The 23,238-nt window shown below is 31.4% G+C and overlaps 1 protein-coding gene across 2 annotated transcripts in view; it reads right to left on the minus strand.

Annotated features, from left to right (window-relative positions):
• LOC126847414 (somatostatin receptor type 5-like) overlaps nt 1-23,238 on the minus strand; it is a 152,447-nt gene that overhangs the window by 69,830 nt on the left and 59,379 nt on the right. For both annotated transcript variants that reach the window (XM_050587626.1, XM_050587625.1), the window contains exon 3: nt 17,197-17,290. The gene's annotated coding sequence lies outside the window, so the exon portion shown is untranslated. The remainder of the gene's footprint in view (nt 1-17,196; nt 17,291-23,238) is intronic.

Consider the following 23,238-nt stretch of genomic DNA (forward strand, 5'->3'; position numbering starts at 1 on the left):
AAGTCAGGCCCTTTCAATTTTATTTTTATTTGGTTTTAAATTATTTGTTTAACTAAAATGTATACTTACTATGTGGCTTATCTAGAAACTAACCAGTAAAAATAATGGTAAAGTTTATATTAGCCATCTACGCGTTGTATAAGTAATGATATTACAATTGGAGCCGAAGATGAGATTTTACTTTGTTTATGCGACAAAACTAATCTCCGACCAAAACCTAACAGTGAAAAAGGGCCAAGTTCTAGACCCCATCTTAAAAAAGTCAGCCTATCAAAGTAGTGATATCTACATTATGACTAATTCTGTTATTTCTGTAATTCATAACCTCACTTCACTCCTACTTTCATGAGCAACACTGCTATTTTATTTGTATTGATTAACACTTTGCCAGTATCTGAATGAAACATGACCTTTCTGAACGAGGCATAAAAATACTTGGCCGCAATGTAGATATCACTACTATGATTGGCTGAATTTTTTTGGAGCTGGTCTAGAACCTTTTTTTCTGAGTTATCTCCTTCCTATTACCCGCGTAACTCCTAAGTGAATACATTTAATAATGATGTTTTATGCTTCATTCAGAAACTGGCCAAGTGTCCCCTTACTATTAAGGATTCAACTTTTTACAGTATCCTAAGCTACTTGAGCTTAATCTATATTTCATATTTCAAAAGCTTATCTTAAAAGGATATAGAGATATGTGGGTTAGAAAAACTGGGTGAATTGGTTCGTGTAAAGATACATAGGCATTGCTGGAACTTGGCCTGGCGCACTGCCGTGCGTTAAGATCTGTCCTTGTCGCGTTATAACTTTATAAAAAAACGAGTGAAAAATTAAGTACAGAAATTAAAATGCCAAGTGTTCTTAGCATAACTTTTCCCGATAACGTTTATTTCTATTATAATTAAAATGATGTTGGTTAATTGGATCACATTAAACGGTATTCATTGTGTGTGTGTATATATATATATATATAAATTGCTTATAGGTCCACAAATGTCTGAAGAGTGTGCATTCTTCTTAAACCGTCTTCTATAATATTATACAACCCTACTAATTCTCTATCGATAGAACGTAATGCGATTGCGGTGTATGTAAAATGGTTATGTACTTAAGTATTTGAATTGATTCAATATATTTTATACTATACAATACAACGGAATCCGATTAACTATATTCATAATAGTAATAATTATAATTCATCCGTGAATTAGATCCTATAATGTCCTTAAAAACTTACATAGATAGCTGGGTTTAGTTCGTCGAGGCGTACGATGTGATAAAATACACATGACATGCGTTTGCACATTGTTTACATATTAACGGTTTCATTATATACATGATCTAAGTATAATTGGTTAAACATTGTGCGTTTATACCTAGTAAGACAATGAAAATAAAAAAAAACTCTATATTTGCAATAAATTCTTCTGCGCGATCTGATAACAATTAGTTATAGACGTGGGCTTATGTGAATTGTGAAATACAATAAGTATCTGAATTTTGACTTATGACGCTGTAACCGAAAAAAGCTGAAGTGTTTGCAAGGAACTTACGCTGTCTTGAACGGATGCATTCGTTTATGCCTGAAAAATTAGAGAGAATTTGGGTTACTGCACTTCTTAGTAAAACCTGATTAGAAAGTAGAAACCATTTTTATTTTAAACTTTGGTCGTTTTTAAAATGAAACATAAAACGTGTAGCCGAATATTCCAAGTATTTATTCCATTGTCTGGTTTTGATACGTTTGCTTCCATGAAAAACAATTCTAAATACAGAATACTCGACATATAGGTTTGCCGTACAATAGCTTTCTTTACGAAGCAACAATTTTGACCGACTAGTTTATCAACATACCGATCCGAGTAATATGGCTTTTTGGTCATTAAGCAGTCGAAACACACTTAAATCGTATCCCGGAATCACGGCGAGACCTTAGTGCATAGCATCGTGCGTCAGCAAGACAGGAAGGGCTTTACCGGATTTACTTTAACGCAGTCACCCTTAGCACTCCGGACGTAAGCAAAAGGTATATGTATAATTAATACTGATTATGCTAATCTACACAAATGAAAAATCGGAACGGTTTTTGGTAAATTTGACTTTTAGCTGAAAAACAATAATATATATTATACACCATCTTTCCAATAGCTTATTTAGACGAAGGTTGAAATAATAATATATCCTGTAGAAAAAAACATTGGATTTTCGGATTTCGGACGAAAGCCAGACGATTATTTGTTAATTAATAACTATTATATAAACTCAAAAAAAAAAAAATCCTACAAAACAATAGGTTAATTAAGGTTGTATTAATTATTGTCAATTGTTTTATACCTTATGTTCTTTTATTGCTGAATAACGAGAATTACAATATTTTCTGGATTGTGCCGGCCACGGGTCTTATGCATTATCCATTGTCGCGCGGTTTTAAAATTGTTTAATTGAAATAAGACTGCGAAATATGGTCCGCAGCGAACAAAATTTACTTAAACGCTTTATGTTTATGGAAACATGTTAGTTAAAATGAATCGGTGAATATCACTTTAAAATAAAACATACATTATTTCCGTACAATTGTCTTCATTGTATTTCGAATTTGTACGTTTCGTAAAAATATGTATGTATATTCTTCATTTAAACTCTGAAATATTAGATACTTGTGTGTTTTTTGATTTTTTAAACGTGCGACATTGTGTATTTGCATTTTCTCATATGGCTCGATTATAAACATATGCTAATTTAAGTCACCTTCCACGTTATTCATGGAACTTGTCACTTTATAACAACTGATCGAGATGTAACTTCTGGTGACTCAACTAATATGTAATTAATATCATTAATTTGATGTTATCATTATCATAAGAATTTAATAAAATATAAACATTTTACATTTTTTTGATAAGGAACCTTATAAGAAATAGCATTTCCAGTTTGAATGTTTATTGAAATAGAACCTTTTATTATATTACTTTTCCGTTTATGTGTTACCTACTGGCGAATATGGCTATTGAATGTGGAGATTGTGATATCTTGCTGTAGGCATTGTCTAGCGTTTTTTTTCCCTCAAAAATAGGACCTGTTAGGCGAAGGTTGAGTTATTGACGCAGTGTTATACCATTACAGCTGTGCGTCATCCTTAGCGTAGAATGCGATTTTTGTTGGAATACTCTTGGCATTATTGCACTCTCGAAAGGACAACAAATGAGATGGAAGTTGCACTTGTTAATAAAATCATCGGCCAGACGGTTTGGCGGCCTTACCGCGAAAGGAATGGGATGTGAGGTGGAGAAATAAAAAGCCGTTGGCGCCGGCACAGAAGAATTCTGCGCAGTTATTTAAGAATTTATTAACATACGGTAGAACGAACACAGGCCCGATTCTGTGTTTAAACTGATTTTTTATGCGAACCTAGTCGTGGTCGATAGCTAAACCCCGCCGACAATTCATGTGTAATACTGAAGACTAAACCTAAAACCTTGCCAGATTATCGCGTTTAAATAACCTAGTAATTTATAATATGTTAGTTCTAACTTGTTACGTCGATGAAATTCCAAAGTATTACCGAAATCGGTTATGTTAAGGGTAAAGCTAAATATCGTTACAGAATGTTGTGATTTCTAAGTTCTATATAGACTCAACTCACCTAGCATGCTGTTTAGGTTTCTGAGTGTATCATTATATTATTTTATAAGTTGCAAGAACTATCAGTAAATACTAATGGTATTTTATTTTTAAGTCATAGTTAAGGTTATTTAAATAATTATTTCCATCGTGATTTACATAAATTCGATTTCTGGACCATGTAAACGTGTAATAGTAAACGATATCTAAATTTACTAATCGATAAAAGTTTAGTAATTATGATTCATTTAACTGGATTTAATAATTAATACATTTAATAAGTAAAGAGCGCTGGACAATTTTAAAACAGTACATAACTGAGATAAAAGTCACTTTTCCGAGAATTTTCAAAATCAGATTTAAAGATTAAATATGGTAAAACTGGACGTGACTATTTTTATCCGATTTTCCATCTCTATGATGTACTAAAATGTTTCGATAGTCTGCGTATATTTACATAATACAAATATTTGCAATTAGGCGATGAAAAATTGAAGAACTAAAATTAATTTAAGCGGATTTTCATGATTTATTTTGAAATTGTGGCGACTATTTGACTCAGTAATTGTATGTGGTGCTATTAAAAAAATAACGTCCAGCAAATTATAATTCCTTGTGGGTTTCGGCGTCCACGGTGGAATGATAGAACGTTCACTTGAACGAGATAATGTGTCTACCATAATATGTCGGTAATAGGATATGGTACCCAACGATCGTGACAGTTATAATGTTACAGTCCACTTTGTTGTAAACAACATAATTCTGGCGCTTTTCGACAATCGCCATCCGTTTACATGGAAACCCAACACGACGTGTGGTAGCATTAACTGTCGTGTAACTACGTGGCCAAGATGTATATCGTATGCTAGATGATCTATTATTTGAACATGCTCCTAATTCCAGTAGTTAAAAGAAAAACATTCAAAATTGTTGGTACTCAACTAATTCACCAGCTTCATCACAAATACGGTGATTATTAATATGGTTTAGCAATAAACATATACGAATAAATAATTATGAAGTAAACAGTGGTTTGTTCCACCTTCGTTAAGTAGAATATCATTTAAATTTTACAAAAAAATAAAAAATACTCGGAATCGTAAACACACCATCAACATTTTTAGTGCCAAGTTATTAATAAAAAAACAATTATGACAACAAACATTCCTTTTAAACGTACAAAAATATTCTTCGACTTTTATTAGTTATAATATTGCCCTGCGTGTAAGCATATGTAAACAATATCTAAGTATATCAAAATATATTACTTTGTTTATCACAAAACGTGGAGTTTAGATCAAATATATTATTATGTACTATTTCAAACTAAGTCTGAAAAGTCAACCTCACTAAAAATGTTTAGACTTATAAAATAACAAATTTAATCATAATCTAGCTATCAATCACTTATATAATTTTCAATATTTGAATTATAGTAATTATTAATAATCAAACTAAATACGTGGCATTACATATATAGATAATACTATTATTAAACTAATTAAAATGTACAAAGGTCATCTCACTGAAGATACAAACCCCACACGTCTTTCGTATTATATATTTACCCAATTATCATGTATATTATACACTGGGTATGAAATGTACAGACTTTTAGCGGTTAAATTAAAAAAAACTTTCTGGGAAAATTGTATTCATGATTTTGTACAAATAAAGGTATTGTTTTGTTTTTTATATAAATTAATGAAGGTAAGGGGTGGTTGATTGTAGGGTTGACGACCCTAAAAAGTCCCGTGTCAAAAAACCTACTACAAATAGACCTCAGAACTGAACAAGGCGGATAACCATCGAAGGCTCTATACTTGTGCGGAAAATATATTTTAACGCTACCAGTTGTGTACAATAATAATAATAATCATCATAGTATTAAACACATGACGCTACGGTATTAAAAGGGGAGAAAAACTCAGTATATTATATCAATACAATTTTTTATACACAAAATTTAATGTATAGAACGAATATAATATAGAAACAGCCGGTATTGTGTTGCGTTGTTGTAATATTATCATGTCTCTTGGAGCGATCACACGACGCGACGCGTGAACGTAACTCGATTGTTATAAAATGTTTTTTTTTTCCTGTGTTGCGTTAAGCCGTCACACGAGAATCGTTAAAAATTATCTTTTTATCCGAAGAGTTTTATATATATATATGTATATAAACTATCACAATATTGTATAGTATGAGGGGAAACGTGAAATATTGCGTTATCACCACACGTCGCTACCGAAAGTTCTAACGCCCAAGCCAATTCGAAAAACGCAATTAAAATACTGGGTTTAACTGTTTTGTAATTAACATTTTCGAAATTACATTTCTCGAGATTGCCATACACGTACTGACTTTGTGTTAAGCACTTATCGCAGCTTGTGTACTTTTAAAAAACCATTATATATTAGAATATTAGTATATACGTTTGTTGAGTTTTAATAACACTGTACAATGAAATGCTGAATACCCTGTGTATACCGTCACTAGACTTTTTCTTTAAGTAAAATTGGAGGCTTAAAGTTTCAGGAATATATAAAAATGTATGTCGACTCAGCCTGTAGATAATAAAACAAGTGCTGGCGCCACAGCAATACAGCCACTAGAGCTTAAAGTAGAGGCACAACATTTTGGTTTGTGCATTAAGCTCATTTTTAATTACATTGTCTGTCCATAGGTTATGAGATGGCAATAATGAGTATTAAGTTTCAACATTTTCTGAACAAATTCGAATCTGTTATTACTGGGTAGGATATAATATTAACAATGGCCGATTTTCCTCCTCAGCTGAAACATATACATAGGTTTTAGCTGCCGTTTGTAAAGGGAACAAATAATAAAATAATGTTCTAGTGTTGGTCCGTTTGAGTAAGTATAGTTAAAAAAAATATATATATTAATTTAAACTTTCGGTCGAGTCAAAACTGTAAAGTGCGTTATAACTTTTGAGTTACGTTTTGGTAATTAAAATAAAGAGTCGATTAGACGAACGAGGACATGCCGATTAAGACCTTTGAAAGTTTCGAAGTAGCGCTGTAGGAAGATTTGGATGATAAAAACAGTCAGAAGAAATTACGACCCGAGCTCTTCTATTGTGTAAGCAAATTACATTTTGTAGGACTACTTGACTCTTTATTAGACATTTGTCGTTTAAGAGCGAGTACGAATGAAATATAAACGTTTTTTTTTTTACTACAAACGATATTATTAAATTGGTCGTTTTTATTGTCGAATGGAATCCGGCACGTGTGTTTGCATATATTATACACTTATCCGTCTTAATTTGACGTTTGGACAGAGCATTAATGTAATTGAAAAACTTTTACTTCGTTCCGCTAAAACAAAAACCCGGCAAACTTGTACCGAACGTCGTTTATCGTTAAGTTCAATTTCAGTTGGTCTTATAAAAAAATTTGTCCAAGGATAAGAAAAAAATGATGGAATTTTTATCCGTCTGCCATCTAATGAAAGTGTTATGCTTTAAGAAAAACTCATAAACTTAAAACTATAAGTACAATCTACTTATTTAAAAAAAAAAAAATATTGAACTCTACGAATATATTTTACATTGTATGCAAAACAATTGTACTGCAAATGACTACTTCATGAATGTATAATTTTGCTATTTAGAATACTAAGTTGATTTTATTGTATTCAAAAGATAAGTTTAGTCAAAATGCCTTTCTATTTAGATAGGCATCATATTTATGCTTTGGGATTTGAAAAAGATTCTTTTGTTTATAATACTAATTAAATTATTTATTCTTATGTAATTGTCGAGCCATCATATTTACCCAATAAAGGCTATAAAAAAAATATATTTATTCTTTTAGAAACCACAAAACAGTCGCTGCCCAGACCATAATTTACCATTTTATGGTAAATGCGGTAGTATGAGCAATATAGTACCTGAAGATTACTTCCATTTTGTTTACACTGAAATCCAAGCAGAAAATCATTTTTAAATATGTTTCAATATTTTTAGATTTATTTAAATGATATTATTTACTATTTTTTTAATTTACATTATATTCATAGATTAATAATTGTTGAACTGTTTACTATTTACGTTACCGCGTAAAAACGTTTTTAGCAAAAAGTCACGTTCGACGTCTGATAACGGTGAATTAAATTACACTGATGATAATTATATACTCAGATGCGGAGTTATCCGCTTAAAAATTAACCTCAAACACTTAATCCTAATTAAAGGGCGAGTGTAATACATTTTGTGTGTAGTATACAACAAGTAACAGTAGATAATAATGTTGTCAAGTACTTCTAAAGTAATCATCTAAATTATACGTTATCCTAAACAGAAGTTTACAGTATAAAGTTAAGAAAATTGGTAGTAGAGGAGTAATAGCAGTAGCATAAGCAGTATAGAAACACCAATATGGATTAATTATTACATGTATTTATACTACATTGTATTTGGCCATACAATATTTTTTAAGGAAAGCTATAAAACAACTAATACCGTACGCCGCTGATGCAAAACAATAGTTCTTACTGCAGTTATAATACAAAAAAACTGTATCAAATACTTAAGGTGTTATTTTTTGGAAATAAAAAAACAGAAGGCTGTGTGATCATTTTGCAAAATATTCTCTCGTTTCATTAACAGATAAACTGGCAGCTGAAACAATACAACGGCCCCAATACAAATATTTTTAATATTAATAATATATCATAATTCAAAATTTATATTTTATGTGTAACTTTAGTGCATTTAAAAGTACACACATGGAAGGACTTAATGTTTAGTGGAGAGAGGGACCCAAACTGATTTTAACATTGGACATTTATAGAAATAATCATTGCTATTAGCTTATACTAAAGTTAATGCAAAAAATGACTCAATTTAATTTGTAAAATTCAACGATGCCAAGTTAAAAGTTATTAAATTAAATAAAACGTATTTCAAATTTTATTAAAAGTGTAATCTTTTTTACTGCCGTTAAAAAAATCCGGGCAATATTGTAAAAGCTAAAACATTATTTAGTTATAACTTGTAAATTATGTGTGCAAACATTATCAGGAAAAAAATGGAAATACGAAATGTAATAATGTATAATAATATTATACGAGAACGTAAGAAAAGTAGACTACAAGTAGAAAAAAAGTTCTAATGTATTCATTTTTACGCATTATTTAATATTTAAATTCTATATTTAGTACGTAATGGACGATTTTTATTTGGAAAATGTGCCATTGAAAGCATTAATACGTCCTTGCACCAAAAAACATTTATTATTTTGTACTAGTGCCTGTGATTTTAAATACACGTGTACACGAACCCCGTGTAATTAACATACACGTGTATTTAAAAAAATTATTTTGTCAAAAATTTTAGTTTGCGTTAACGTATTTACACAATTATACTTGTGTTTGAGTTCGTACAATTCAATAGACGTGAAATTAAACGTAAAACTAAAATTAATAACAAAAATAATTTTTTTGATTACACGTGTATTTATAATTACACGGGTTTCACGTGTAATCGAATACACGTGTAATAGGGACCTCTATTTTGTACACTAGTTAAGATTAATGAGTTAAATTTAGTATTATGTTTTTGTTTGTGCAACAATAGGTTTGTTTGATAAAAAAAAAACTCGAACATATAGTTTAAAGTAAAGAAATTGCGTTTACCTCCAATTAACTACATAGGCAACTATTCTGCTTAAAGCGACGTTGCTGTAGTGAAATTGCCTATACGTTTAGCCGTTCCACTAACATGACTAATTCTCTAAAAGGAAACAGAAACATTTAAAAGTATTGCGTTTATTAAGCAGGGCGGTGAATATGAAAATACTACTGTGAAATGTGAACTATACGCAATTAAGAAAAATATTACAGACGTTCGAGGAATATAAACAGCTATAATGTACCATTGTACCATTTTGTATTCTTGTTATTGAATTTCCTCGTGCACTTTTTATACATACCTACGGGACGATTAAAGTATGTAATTTCCAAGTGATTTACAGGGTCCATACGTCCGTATGGACCCGGTATATACAATTGACCGCCCTAATAATAATAATAACTTGGGTTTGCTAACCCGAAGGCATCGTGCCCATTGTACTGTGTGTTATAGCGAGCGAAATGGCCGTTTCGGCATTTACATTGACCGATTATTAACTAAAAATACCGGACAATAAATTCCGATTCGCCAGCCATCCCACGGGAACAACGACCATTTTAACGCTGTGCCGAACGTGTGTCGTTTGTTTATCATCCCAGACACTTTTTCAAACGCCCTCAACGACCGCTCTCCCTTTGCCCGTTCGCCGCTCTGTTTTTAAACGCTGTCTAATTGTCCGTGCGTATTCATCACTGTCGTTTTGTTTTGCTTTCCCCAAGGAAGGTACTAAACGCAATTACAGGGGTCAGGATTAACTTCCTCTCGAACGCAGTGCTTAACAAACCTTCAGTGAATATCTCTTGGCCGGTAGGTACGCGTCCACCGGAAAATCCTGACCACTTTACCGCTCCTGTCAGAAGCGCAAGGCACCTGTCCCAAATGGCCAAAACCGTTTGACGTTAATCAAATATTTTCCCTTGAAAGCTAAACGAATGACCCGACAATTAGGAAAAGACTTTGTCGTATTATGAATACAAATTAATTATTAACACTTGCGCGTGCAACCCGTTTTATAGTTTATGTTAATGTAATAAGGTTGTAAACTCGTAAAAGTTGTAATGGGATGATTGGGGTTTTTTTTTTTAAATTTAAACAGATGCAATAATTTTTTTAGCTAACCATATTTCTCGTTGCCTCGTTGAAGCGGCGGAAAATAAACAAAACTAATTGAAAAATATAATTATGTATAATTGTGATAAGCAATGCGCTTTAGAAAATAATGTCATTTAATAGTAATGAACGTACGTTACTTAAGTGTGATTTGGTCAAGCAACGCTTGTAATAGTTATGTTTTATTAATTGAAGGTTTCAACTATTTTATAATCTCTACACATATGAAGGGCTCAGTGCACAACGAACCAAGTTTTAAGTTCATCTCTTTAATGTTTAATATTCGCTTATGATGTATTCTTAGGGATCAGTTAATTTTAAGAAGTACATGTTTGATTTTTTAAACAAAAAAAAGGCATACTATTTTTTTTTTTTACATAGTCTAACAATAAATGGCAATGATAAATGAAATGCGATTAAATCATATTCAAACTTATGTACGCCTATTCTAACATACAATTTCTTGATTTCTGACTTCAAACGATTTCAAAATTAGTTAAAGTGATCGATTTGAACACAACTAACTTAGTTTTTTTTAATGATTGGTTTTGTGCCTGACAACAATTGCTGGATTGGCTATAGGCCGTACGTCGAAAGCTTTGTTTAGAGTTTTCCAGTCGACACACACATTTCGCCCTACCATAGAGTGTATTAACAAAATTATTTACAAAAAACGAAAGTCCTTTCACTCGCGAAAGGCTTATAAATATGTTGTCATTTAAACAGTAAATCACGTTTGAAGAAGAATCGTGGCAATACAATTTCCAGATAAGCGACTAAATCGGTTTTTATGGCCATTCTGTATTTCCGGCATAACTGCATCAAGCGCAATTTACGTAATGAATGCAACGCCGTATACCGAACAATAGACATTACAGTGTTGTCATTTTGTTGTATTTTATTAAATTATCCTACCGATTATTTATCACGGTTTACACTCAAGTGTTGTATTTTATTCAATCCGTATTCCGTACAGACGGCCGTCAGATTTTATGCCTCGGCCCATAATACTTTTGTTCGGCTTAATAGCATTTTGTCGCCGTATTTGTTATGGAATACGTTTCGACCATAAATCTCGCAAATAGTTTGATTTACACGAATATTAAAATAATGTAATGCGCCCGCCTTGCAAGGATATTATGATTTATTTGAGACACTAAATACCGAGAAGTCGATGCGGTTTAGAGCAAGACGTTAAATTTACGGTCGCAGTCGTGTTAACTGAAATGTACTTGGCCAAGTATTTTTTTACATTATCTCAAAGTGTAGTTTTATCGATATTGCTTTCAACTGATAATTAATTTCATAACTTAATCATGGGATTATTATCATAGCTGTTGTAATAGGATCTTCAAAAAATACCTACACCCTAATAACAAATATCAATATATTAAATTTAATTAAAATATACAGAATAACAGGTTTTGGTTTTTATTCTTCGAAAAAACTTAGATCTTATTACAGTTGGATCATTACTGATAGTTAAAATCTTAGAAATTCTCGAAACAATAGAATTAAGAGTGTTAATTGACTCATAAACAAAATTTAAATTAGGTTTTATACCTAAAACTAGCAACTCGTCGACTTGTAATGCAATATTACATTTATGATCTTTGATCAAAGAAGCAGCTTCAATAGTGTTACAAAAAAGGATAATCTTATAGCAGAATTATTAAAACCTTACAAAATGAATTGGTAAACGGAATGGCTAGCGTATGAGACCAAATTACACGATTTTAAAAGCGTTTTAACGTTAACAAATAACTGCTAACAAGTTAAAATGAGGTGCTCAGATTAACTGACTAAAGGCTGGTCATAGGAACCCACTAATAAGGGTGTCCCTGAATCTTAATTCAGAAGGCGGTTTGGGCATAATACATTAATAATTTATACTACACCTGTATACAAATTGCCTAGGGTATATTTAAAAAAATTATCTAGGGGAAGCAATCGCTCAATCGATTCGTCCTTGCCAACAAATATCTAACAAACATATTATTATGAGGTACTACTCATATGCAAATCTTGTGGTACGAATTCAAATTGTAAATGTAAAAATAAATTATAATGTTATTTAAAAATATATAAGCGGACCAACACTTAATGCTCCAAATGTCATACCATCTATTAAACATCTGTATACCCATTGACATGTAAAGTATTTTAAAGAAACCGGACTGGGCTGGCTAATATCGTGCCAAAACCTATTACTTTTACTTGTAAAGTACGAGTTAAGTTAAAATAGCAAACTGCTGTATTTGCAACAAGTTATCATATACCTATTGTAACAGTTAATGTATAAAATAAATTAAAAAAAAACCCAATTGAAGTGGGAAAGAATCAATTTATACATAATATTATGCATTATGTTATTTTACTTCTTTAATAATAAGATACGTGTAGTACTACGTATTATTATTAAATCAGTTCAATGAGAATTAAGTTGTATTTGAACTTGGCAAACACAAAGGCTTTGTTATTGGACGATGGAAATAATTTTGTTCAATCATAAACGGTCGCGCCGCGCCGTTACGTTTAGTTACCTACATCAAATAAGACCAAATAACACAAATACAATTTTAATATAATTACTTAGGACTTGCACTATTTTCTTTAATATTGTCTTTAAAACCTTTTCTTTTATTCTTGTAGAGCCATTACGTCATGGTTTAAACTTCAAAATTCGATTTTATTTAAAATAACTTTCTCAAATGTTATAATATCGTGATATTTTATTTTTATGGGTGTATTAGATAAAGCGAATATGCGATACGAGAAATTTATACTGTTAGTTATGGCTCTTGAGTGTGTTGTTCCGGTGCTCAGACATTTCACGTTTAGCATTCTGGTAACCTCCTTGTTGGGCCCCGCTTGTACCAGACCTGGTCCCTGGAGCTGGGTAGATACGTCGGTTGTGTTAGTCATCTGGAGATCCCACACTGTCCGTACATTTGTTTTATACCACCAAATAGTCAATAATAATAGTAAAAAAACGTTACAAACAACAAAAACTCCACATATGATTTCCACTACAAAATAGTAGTCGACAAATTTAATCGTCAACGTTTGCTCAACAATAATGAATATGGTATGCTGTTGTCATTACTATTATAGTCGGTCGTGCGTTTGCACATTTAAGTACTCCGGCTGTACTTAAATACACGGGATGTATCGAGTTGAGAGTATGGTATTTTTTTACGACCTTAATTGTACTAAATTTACTTGGCTCTGGCGCAACGGTTTTTTGTTTGCTTACGGTTTTTATTATTATTACATCTATCGCACATACTGTTTTTGAGACCAGTTTTTATGACCGTGACATACAGCGCACTTAAGAAACATGTGATACTCTTCGGCGGGCTCGCTTGAAAAAAACTTTTGCTTCGGAGCACACCTAAGTACAACGTACATTTTTTTTTTTTTAAATGCTCAACTTTGAGTTTTATCGGTTCACCCGAATTAGTCGTGCAGTCGGCAAGATAAGAAAGCGACTACGTGGTTTATAATTGAATTTTTATAAAACGTCCAGTTTCGAAAGACATTTAACAGTGGTATGACTTTACAAAAGATAAGTATTACGAGAAAAAATATCATCATATTTTATTTGTTATGGAAATAGTGTTTTTTTTTTGTGGTTTTGAGTTTCAAATTTGTATACAACCGAAAAAGTTGACTCTACTCTTAACTAAGTATAAGCGATAATTATTACTATACTTTTATCCAGTTATTAAGTTGATTTTCGATACGCTTGAAAACTATTTGGTTTAACTACTATTAAAAAATAATTTATAGTTACTATAAAAATTGACGACGATGTGCATTTTAAACTCGGACTATTTTACAGCAATGTCGTCAGTTGTTCGGAAATCCAATTACAAACAGCTGTACAATTGTCGTATCCTCTTGTAAATATATTATATTTTACCTATCTCCATTATCCTCGCCTCGCTTTTTCCTTGTATAAAAAACGGGCCGATTTATCGCGTTAGTACCGACTAGTAGTAAATTAGCTTTTTATCTATTTCGAGGACCCCTACTACGAGTGCCACGTCATCGTGTTGCTTTATTAGACGACCGAGGAGGGAGTTGTAAAATAAAAAATAAAAAAGCTTTGTATATAATTTGTTTCCTTTTGTTATGTCCTCTCGGTGCAGTGTGGTCGCATTAAACGGGTCCGCAGATAAGGTGGAATGGTCACGACTAGCTCGTCTCGTGCAAGCACCTTTGATATACCGAGGGTTGGGGGAGGGGGTTGATAAGGGACTAGATGAGAACTTAAGGAGTCTTGAAAATATAACGTGACAAGCAATATTTACGGAAACCACAAGCATTTCGCCCACCCACTGAAACGGTAAATCTCGAATAATATTTCTCGATTACAATTGACGTTTAAGTCGATTGCCGCTTGTATTTTATAGCTCTATAATGTTAACTCGAGTGATAAAATGCAAATTTCGATTAAGTCGAATCGTCGTAAGTAGGTGTTTCAAAAGAGTAACAATATTGAAGTTATACTAAGTAGTATAAGTAGCTAGAACTATAGATTGGAGATCAGGTTAATTATAGTTTTGACAAAACTAATATTTTGTACTATGTTGTGTGCGATTACTTTGTGTAACGTTATTACATTACTCAAACACATTTTATTTGATTAAAACTAAGCTGCAAATTGTTTCTTTAGATATTATTTAAAAAATATCATTTTAATGATCGCAGTCGCTGAACTATTTTGTACTAACATTGAATTTTCAAATTCATTAACTTGGTTCGCTTAGTGCATATATTAAACCATTTTAAAAGGTTATACAATTGCCAATAATATACAACTAAAACTTTTAAATTTATAAAGGTAGATCCGTGATGTTAATTCTGTATTTTATTAATTCAAAAGCGGCTTCGAAAAATACGAACATAAGTAAGTAAAGCTTTTAAAATTTAGACATAATTATGAATTTTTGAATTTCATATTGAAATAGAACTTTGGCTCGTACGAAATCGTTTCTATTCTATAGTGTTATGTTTTTGGAGGTTTCCCTTGTGATTTAGACATTTTAGTCTAACCTCTACTTTCTACTTTCTTAATCACAGCCTTCCATTTAGTTACTTAACACTTCTAACCACCGACAAATTGCTATCACGTGTCCAAAACTTTGTCATGGCATAACTAATTGCTATTTAGCAACACTCAACGGCACTCAAACAATAGTTACAGCCAGTTTATCATGTTGTTGACGCGCTAAGTTTTTTTAATTGAAACTTCGTGTTCTAGGTTATATTGTTTATATGAAATCATGTCATGACTTCAAATAAATGATTCATTTTTTAAATTAAGTTATGATTTTTTTTTCATTAAATTATTACTCGTATATTACATTTGAGTTTAGTAAATTCATGTTTTATTTTCAGCTCAATTAAAAAAAAAAAAAAATGGTAGCATTGACTTTACTATTGAGTCATTGCGTTGGGGATTAAGTTAAACATATTACTATACTATAATTTATATTTATGAAATGCCTCATATGTATGTTAATGCTTACTATAATTTTATAATGAATTATGAGTATCGTAATAAATAACTTTTTTTTGCGTACATACACTTTTAGATTCATAATAAAACATTTTACTTGTTCGTATTTATTTATACACCCTTATGAGGAAGTTAAATCTCTATACTTATAAATTATGTTTCGACTTTAAGGAACCTATTGTCAGTGGTCCTTTTTTTTAAGGTACTCTTTTTTTCCATTGGTTTCTTTTTTCGACTTATCTTTATCTGTTAGCAGATCCTATCTTATGTATAATTGACTACTCTTAGCGTCATGTTATCGATCATTGTCTGTTTCTCTTATGTTAATTATAGCTCTTATCAGTGTTTTAGTTCTAATTAGTAGCCTCTCTGTTACTACTATTATGCTTAAAATTATAAAAGCCCGAAAATATAATATAATTTATGGTTAGCCAGGAGAGTACACGATGTTTGAGATTAATATAAAACAATATTTTATAGTAAAATGTTAGCTGATGGCAAAACAGTTATCTACGACTTAATCCGCTATAGTCTGAACTATACAATATTTTGTTTTTTAATAATATAAGGCACGTGGTGAGGATATTGACTTTTTTTTTAGTGAAAACGGCAATACTAATATATTGTGGGCGAATAATCCTACTCCGGGTTTCCTTTATGTACAAGCGAAAAAGTACACAAAAATGAATACAAAATTGATTTAATATTATGATGCACATTATAGTACATAGTTTAGCACTATAGATTATAAATTGTAATATATTCTAACGATAAATCCTGAATTAATATCGTTGGCGTTCGCCCGAAATACGTGCCTAATGTCTCAAGTAGTCTCATAACGTTTCAGGCGATGATTTCTCAAAAGTTGAAATAGTATATGGAACATATTACAGTCATAATAATCTTGAAGAAAAATTGTACATCGTCACGTGTGAAATAGGTTCACGTGTACACGCGAGTCACTGATTTAGAGCACCCATAAAAAAAGAAACACAAGGACTACCGAAATTATTACTAAAGGAACCTTTTGTAAGTGTGGGACGTGCAAGAAAAATAAATTACAAATCTTAGTTTTGAAATGCGTTCGACACCAATACTGTGAAGAAGCGACACGTAAACGAGCCGCGATGTTAAATAAATCACAAAACGATAATGACGAAATGAAGCTATTATAAAACACTTCGAAAACGTCTATTAAACTATATTTTATACATGAGAGTACTTTTTACTGGGAAAACAAATTATTATACTTGTGAAATACGTTGATACTAACCTGAGGTTATCATTTCCTTGAAACCATCTGAACGACACCAAGTAAACCCGACTGTCGCAAGCTATTGCCTATTTTGTACTTTCAACGTCTTCGCCTGTAAATGAAAAAAAAAATTAATTAAAAAAATATATATATACTTAATAGTATGGTTTAGCATAACAAAGTAAAAAGCAATAACGAAAGAGGTATTCCCCTACTATTTGTATTATTGCTGAATCGTTTGTATCTAAAAAGAAAAAAAACGGGATTTAAACTGAAATGTAACATAAATTGATGCTGATTATGTTTAAGATTTAACGCTAAATTCATCTAGCCTAGCTTATTTTAGTAAACTAAAATATAACCAAGTAATTAGTATAGTGCGTTTAATTACATTAAAAATGTTTATTCAATTTTAAATTGTTTTTACAATCTCAGCAAATTAACTTTATAAAAGAAAAGTTTTTATGCTACAATTTTATTATTACCGATACTAAGATATTAATTTTCAAAAAAAAAAAAAAACCAACTAATTGGTCTTATAACATAATTGTTGTTGATGAATGTTCTCCTCTCTGCGGTATTCAAAATATATAGGACATAGGTACCATACTAGTATGGAGTAAATTTGTTTGTCGAATAAAAATCTGTGAAAAATATCGATGTACGGATGTAACGATATTTTGTTTAGTATGACTATTATTGACAAGTGTCATAGTAATAATATAATGTCGTTGGGATTAGGTTCACTCTGACCTAAATATATAATCTAGACTCTTCCGTTTTCTAGATTTATAGACATGTGGAGTTTCATGAATAAAACAATATTTTTTCACGTATCATCCCAGACGCCGAAGTATTTGATTCTCGTTTTCCCTAGAGTAATTTAGATTCATATATCTTTTCGAGAAGCTGAATATTTTAACAGTGATTTATTTTGCCATAGTCTCATTGCAAATATTTCATTTTAAAACTTAACATTATGCATGTAAAACATATGATTATACATTAACTATTATGAAAATAGCTACTGTTTATTAACTAAATCCCTCAAATGTTTACACACTATGATAAGTTTTCCCAATCATAATAACTATATAAATAACTCAAACAAAATAATTGTAAAAAATGAAACTATATGCGTTGTGCCTGATCAAATTCCAAAGGATAGTGGAACTTTCAAAAACTCAACGTTCCTTTTTAATCATGATTGTATTCTTCTTAAATTGTTTTTTTCACATGTTTTCAAGAGTACAGCCATATAGTATAAATATATACAGATGTCTAAGGATATTGAAATTCAAAAGAACGTAGTTTATTGGGCATACACTCTCTAACATAAATAAATCCTATAATCCTTGAAGTTAGTGAAAGATAAATAGAAGTAGAACAAACAAGAATGTTCATATTTGTAAATTTCTAGGCTGAAAAGAATTTTTGGTAGGTTAGATAGGTTGGAGTTTGGCTATGTTAAATTATAAGAAAGTTAGGGATCGCTCAAATAGTAGAAATAAGAAAAGTTAAAGGCTCATATGGCTTAAGTGTGGCGGAGGATGGAAGAAACAGTAATGAAGAATATTGACCTGATATCAAAGAGCAAAGGAAAATATAAGGCTAGATGCTGGAGTAGAGTGATAGATCATCGGAAAAAACCTAACCTATGTGTATAGTGGAGACAATTAGGGATAGAAAAAATTCAGACTCGCCAAGTTCCCGAAGTTCATCTTCCTTCTGTGTTAAGATAATTAAGAAATCGTCGCTAAAAAAATTTTAGTCGCCCGATAATAAAACTCAATAAGGTACATTGGTGTATAAATATGTACCCTATATTAGCTTCTACGATTCCATCTCTATATTTTAAACGTTTAAGAATACAATTAATATAAATCAAATGTTAAGAAGGATTACAAACAACGAAATTCAATTTAAAGCTAATATAAAAACTGTACAAACCGATACGTACCGTTGTTTGCAACGAATTCGTGTATAAGTTATGGTGACAATTTAATAAAAGGCTTTGTACGCATACGAACACAGGGGAGAAAAGACCACCGACCTTGGGTTTTGTTTTTTCAGTATTACCGCACACCTAAGTCATGCGTGTTTACTTTTCAGCTATTGGACTATAAGGAGCAATGAACGCATCTTGAAAGCTTTTGAAGGTATTAGACTGCGGGCAACTGTTATACCTATTATATGTGCCAACCTTACACAACGACGCGACGGCTTTTGCTTATTGTTCACGGCGGATGGTTGAAATATTAAATTTTAATTATATATTTTCAAAATTTAATAAGAATCGGATTTATTTTTGTATCGAGTTTTCAATTTATATCACAATGAGATTTAGAAATTTCAATCTGCCAAAGTGTGCGTGGAGTTTCTGTATGAAGAATAAAATCGTTTTTCCGAGGATGACTTAAGAAAATTGAACTTTTATCTTCTTGTCCTCCGCTAGGATTAACATCTAATAAAAAAATTTAGTTCTTTTTTTATGTAGAGAGCTATTTCCATTTGCTAATTGAAAGATCGTTGGTAAATTACAATTCCGCTTGACGTTTAAGACAATTTTAACTAATCATTTATAGCGGTATAAGAATTGTTTAATTCATTTTATCAATCTCGTTAGAACAATATTTTCATGTAAAAATAAGAGTAAAATAACGAAGTATTTTATCATTTTTGTAACTATTTAATCGAAAGTCCTCAAAATAATTAAGAAAAATAACCGGTAAAAGAAATTAAGTATTCAGTCATCCAAACAAAAAAATGAATTATTTAATGCCACTTTCATGCTAGAGAACAATGTATTTTTAGTAAGGTAAAGCCGTTAGTGGCTATTTTTAATAAATTTATCAGCTGACATAAGTTCAGATGAGTAGTTAGGCTAAAGTGGCGTTGAAGTAAATTATTGTATACAGTATAATTATAATGAAATTTGTTCAGTTTTTATCAATAGGTTAGGTACTTTTAATACTTTTGTAAACAAAAAAAGGCTTGACTGTATTTTGGTGGAAAATTAAAATGGTGTGAACGAAAGATAGTAAGTAATAATTTATCCAATATTTTCTAAGAGCAAAACGAAAGTAACCTTTTTTTAGATAATTTCATTAGTTTTTTCAATAAACTCCTATTATGCCCAACACGTATGCTAGAAGACTTTTCTGATTATATATCAGAACCAATATTTTTAGTTCTTATATAAATACTATACAATCTCTACATAACACAAGTATTTATACAAATAATAATTACGTCGGATTATTTAATTGTTATATTAATGTTTTACATTATTACTTTTTATAATAATTGTGTTTTTTTTAAATGTAAAATAATTTTTCTTACCTATTTCGTTTCGAGTCGTAGAAGTTATTTTCTAAGCAAATAATAATTGAACTATTTGCTATGGCACCTGACTACCGGCACATCATTATATATTTTGTAAAATTGTTTTCTATAATGTCGATCAAGAAAATTATATATATTGTCCAATGACTTACAACTTTATTAATCGATCATATTTTCCTATTGGAACCATTGTATGTAAATGCCCTAAGATTTTCATTTATATTTTCGTCATTAACACACTCAATTTTTCGAAAACACAACACCTAACGTAGGTAATTACACAGACTGCACATCCAAGGCATATGTTTGTACAACTGATTACAAAATAATATTTTCAGTGAAAAACAACGGAACATAGGTATAGAACGCAATTTACGGCAACATCGTTATTACCATTTGTTGTTTACTATGTGATGGTTTATTGAAACACACAAATAGTTATTAGAGTTAGTTCAAGAGCCGCGAGTAGTTAAATATAATCACTGGAAAACCGTTAATTATGTGGACGTATCGTTTTAATTAGTGTTGGCGTTTGTTGTACTCAAATCAAAATGCGTATAGTCGTTGTCTGTTGTCAAAAAATATCGATTTGAGTACCTAGTTAGTAATTGAACGCGGTTAAGATCCAACACGTCATAACCGTTGATTAATGAGTGAACGTGAGATCTTATATTGTTGTGTACGAAGAAAAAAAAAGAAAGAAAACAAACCTGAGAACGCACATCACGCGTAAGTATATATTTTATTTCATTACTCAAACAGAAGGGGACCAAAACGAGATGATAAAGGAACGGGAGATAGATGGCTGACTAACGAGTAATATGGCTTGTCCTAGTTTTAAGACAAGACTATTTTCCGAATGCCAGCTCTGGCAGTTGAAAAACATCTGTCGGCAACGGATGAGTTTTGGGCAACTGTCGGAGGAAAACTTGAGATGCGATTAAGGTCTTTTCGCACGCCGTGATTTGAACCCTTCGCCCAATGTTTTGTCGCGTTTCCACTCCTAAATCTTAAATAAGCTCATAAATCTGCGGAAAAAATCAACGCAGCGACGTTATACCGCATTGATAATCGCCATTACATTGACTTTCCATAATCACCACCAGAAAGAATAAAATATTTCATCGCAATCTATCATATTGTTGGTTATTTGTTTAAGTCAAATAAATTGAATAATTACCCATGTTAATCAATAAACAAAAAAAACCTACTATATTCCGGGTTGTAATTGGAAAATTGATTTTAAAATCCATGCGGTTAAAACCGTAAATTTATTACAATGAAGCAGATAACGTTCTTGATACATAAGTGTTCATTTTATAGTACAATTTATATTGCTTTATATCAGCGGTATCAAATATATATAATATATCAGTATCAGAAATTTAAATTGAAAATTATGAGATCGACGTCAAATGAAATAAGAAATGAGTATATAATAAGTAGCTTGGCAATTTCACAAACAGCAGGAAAATTAGACAGACGGGATTTGGTATGTTAAGAATGAAATAATTGACTGAAGACTATAAAGGTGCTAAATAGATTCGTAGGCCTATTTATCAACACTTTCAATGGTTTATTATCATATAGAATGAATCTTGCATACAGAAATTCTGATTAAACTAGTATACATATTGTAAGGCGTAGTTTTTTTGCTGTAAATAAATAAATATCTTTTAATTTAATATTTAATTAATTTTTTTTACATTCTGATCAAATGTCTTAATTGTACGTTGTCAGCAACATTTATTTCTATATAACTCTTTATCAATTAACCGTACTGGTTTTATTATATTCACTCCTTTTCTATAAAACATATTCAGTCTTATTTGCAAAAGTATGTAAACGTTTGGCTGGTATCATTTAGGTATATGCCGCTATAACATATGGCCGCGCTGGGCTTCTGAAACGCAGTCACACAAATATTGCAGTGCATTATGTCTATTTGTTTTATGTTGTATAATATAACCCGAGGGTACAACTTTAAACGCAATATAATCATAATGATAAAAATAGATATATTACAATATATCTATAGACACTACTCGAATATTACAACCAACTGAGAAATTTGGGTTATCTTGAATGAAATGCAGTCTACGCTGTTGTGTAGTTAATATATTAAATTGAATACGGTCTTGTTTCGATCGGTTTGATGTATTATTATTATGTGTAAGACATCATGACTCCTAACTCGGGTTTTCTATAGGGAACAGTAGGAGTGGAACTCAATTAATTCTGGGGGACCTCAAAATGTTTCCGTTTCGAGAGAGCCGACGGTGGCGGCAGCAATGGCCGGGGTTCGAGGGTTCGGTCAGCCAGAGGACGGACGACTAATCCGGAACACTCAGCGTGGGTGTATTTTAATAGGACCCAAATGTTGTAATACGTCAGAATTAGCGGCCTTTTTATATGAGTAAAAAAAAAAATTGAAATTCCCCTCTTTGTGTAATCCCCAGGTCACCGCCGCTTTGTTTTATACGGGACTTAACTCTGATTCGAACGGTCACCAACGCATTTTTCACAACTAAACAGCAGAAGCACACCTTGTTCACATTATTTAATTAATGAGAGCCCCTTTCTTTCGGTCGACTAATTTATGTCGTTTTTTCTTGTTTTAAAGCCGGATTTGTACTGTCAAACGCGGACCCGAGGTCAGTTGAGTACTACTTTTGATATATTATGACGCATATACTGAGTAACTATCAGTTTAAC

The sequence above is a fragment of the Adelges cooleyi genome, unplaced genomic scaffold (assembly GCF_023614345.1).
Source record: "Adelges cooleyi isolate 19-005CV unplaced genomic scaffold, UGA_ACOO_1.1 ACOO_flye_CR_arks_rails_tigmint_CR_PRNA_108, whole genome shotgun sequence".
Classification (NCBI taxonomy): Eukaryota; Metazoa; Arthropoda; class Insecta; order Hemiptera; family Adelgidae; genus Adelges; species Adelges cooleyi.